The sequence below is a fragment of the Ictalurus furcatus genome, chromosome 20 (assembly GCF_023375685.1).
Source record: "Ictalurus furcatus strain D&B chromosome 20, Billie_1.0, whole genome shotgun sequence".
In the NCBI taxonomy this organism is placed as follows: Eukaryota; Metazoa; Chordata; class Actinopteri; order Siluriformes; family Ictaluridae; genus Ictalurus; species Ictalurus furcatus.
The window spans coordinates 21,009,005-21,012,061 of record NC_071274.1 but is presented as its reverse complement, the minus strand read 5'-3'; positions in this window follow the sequence as shown (position 1 = coordinate 21,012,061).

The following is a 3,057-nucleotide window of genomic DNA, read 5'->3' as shown; positions in this document are numbered from 1 at the left end:
AAGATTCACGTTTTTAACTTCTTATTCTTATTGTCAGCTATAGACAGTGACTTACATCAAATATATAAGCTAAGTACACTGAAAAAACGGCAAATGAGGCTAAGTTAGCCTAAATGTTTTTTTGTTTTGTTTTTTTAAAAAAATGCAAGGTAGAACACTTTAATCATCATACTGAAAAATAACAGTTATGGAAATCATTTTCTTAAATAAAAGTTAGGCTTTCTCCAGAGCCTTCGGACACAATCGTGCTAAGCTAGAACGGTTTGTTTTGTCCAAATCAGTCACTGGAATAGTCACGATACAAGCCACAGGTACATATGAACCTAAAACATGGTGCGATTCGGATAAGATACCAATTTTTTTAACTATTCATTCTTCTTAAGTCAGCTAGCTAGCTAGCAACTTCTATAAAGCATACATACGTATAAGCTAAATACACACACAAAAAAAAATGAGGCTAAGCTAGCGTAAATGTTTATTATTGCTAAATGCAAGGTAGAACACTTTAATCGTCATTACTGAAAATTACAGTTATGAGAAAGACGTATTTTGCTTAAACAAAGACGAGAAAATATACAGGCTTTCTTTGGAGCCTTTGGAGACAAAATGATGCTAATGATGCTAGCACCATTTGTTTAGTCAGAATTACTCACTGAAATAGTGCAGTACAAGCCATAGTTATATCTGAACCTAAAACATTCTGAGATTCACATAAAATACATCTTTTTAGCTTTGTATTCTTCTCATGTCGGCTAGCTAGTGAGATCTGTAAACCGTGTTAGCTAAAAACAACAACAACAACAACAACAAAGCAAACACTAAATGAGGCTGAGCTAGCATAAATGTTTATTATTTTTAAATGCAAGGTAGAACACTTTAATCATCATACTGAAAATAACGTTTATGGAAATCATTTTCTTAAATAAAGGGCAGAAAATAAACAGGCTTTCTCCAGAGACACAATCATGCTAAGCTAGCACCATTTGTTTAGCCAAACTCAGTCACTGGAATAGTCACAAGTTAACTTAAATCGAACCTTAAATCAAATATCGTGAGAGTCTTTTTACTCTTTGATGTCAAAGACATCTTTCGGCTGTTACGCTAACGTGCGTACATGCCATGCTAGCACCGTTTTGTTTACTCAGAAACATCAGTTCAATATTTTAAGCCTGGTTTTTAGCCTGAGCTAATATTTTTCCGCGCGACGCTTTTCACGGTTTCTTGTTCCACGTCTGCCAGTCTTCATTAATCCTATTAGATTAGATTAGATTAGTAAATGTACACAGAGAAAGCTAAGCTGGGAATCATTCAAAACTAAGCTAGTTTTACCGCAACAATCGAGGCTTGGGGGTTTCTCTCAGAGTAACAGTTCAACTTGCTCATAAGGACTGGACGCTAGCAGGCCCGAGGAACGTTTAGCCATACGCGAACGCTAATGGAACCTTTAAGCAACATTAGCACTGGGATGAGGTATTCCTTCCACTTGGAATCTGATTTACAGGAGCATTTAAAAGGGCCTCGCTGGAGCCGAACGAATAAAAGGGCATGTGCGCGCATAATATTTAACATGCTATGTACATTTATCATGTCTTTGAAATTGCACGGGGGGGAATGTGAGCACTGCTCTTTGCTAAAAGTGCTCCTTTGAATAGGTATCATGTGTCCTCGGTTTGAGACCAACAGCAGACGACTAAGTGTTTCCTGTCTGTCAGCGCGGTTCATGTGAGAGAGCCGTCTGTGGGGCAGCGGTGTGTGTGTGTGTGTGTGTGTGTGTGTCGTACCAGACAGGGGTCTGCAGACATATTGGAAATGTTCTAGATTACCCCCGCCCCCACTATACAGCATGGTTCCCTTACGCTTACATGAGCTTATGATGATAAATACAATATCATGACACGGATGAATTTAATATAACGGAGGTTTTCATAAATATCTCACATCTTTGTTCAGAATAATAATCCTGTATCTGAAGGATCAGCAATGCAATGTAATCCTTAGCGATGCTGCAGCCCTGTTCCTAAGCAAGACCCGAAAACCCCTGAGCACTTTAGGGTGGGAAAATCGGCTGGCTTTGTGCTCCGACCCTGTACTTCCTGTCGTGTGTTAGAAGTAGCGTCTGGCCATATGAAGAGAAAGTCGCTTATGTGTGTATATATATATATATATCCATAGATCCATCTTTTCACACCGAGGGACTCGTCTCATACACGATTATTACAAAAGGTGCAAACATTCACTGAATGGGGGGTGTAAACTTTTGAACAGGACGATCGTGTGTAAATTGTTATTATTTTGTTTAACGATCTTCTTTATTTTCCCATTTAGTACCGCCCTTCAGAAGCTACATTTCCCAGAAGACAAAATTATAATCATTTACACACGATCCCGCTCAAAAGTTTACACCCCCCCCCCCCGCGCTCTTAACGTATCGTGTCGCCTTCTTGAGCATCGGTGAACGTTTGCACCTTTTCGTAATAACCGTGTACGAATCCCTCGGTCGTCCTCAGTGTGAAAAGATGGATTTGAACATCATATAGCCGCTGCTGGAAAGATGCTGGAGAAGCGAAGAATGTCCAGGACCTGGAGGATTTTTCTGAAGAACAGCGGGCAGTTTAACCGCTCAGGATAAACAAGGGACTCGTGAAGAACTCTCACAGAACATAAACACATCATGTCGTCGATCATCCAGGGAACGACACGCGGGATTAAGAATCGAGCGTGTGTAAACGTTTGAACGGGTTCATTTGTATAAATTCACTTATTATTGTGGCTTATGATCTTTATGGGATCTTTATGATATCTCTTTTTATCCGACTCTGCAGCGCGTCAGTAGCTCAGCTGCCGTGCCTAAAGAAGGATGTCCCTCGACCTCTCGGCTGCTCTACGCCCCGTGAGCTCCTGCATTAACTGCATTCCTCGCACTCCAAGTTCAAAGTGCACGCTCGCTCTGTTGATCAAGTCTGGAACAGGCCGGGGATTTGAGAACAGACCGTCGCTAAGAGCCCCCAAATCTGCCCCCTAAAAGCCATGGTTTCTCACATGACCTGGAGGAATGGA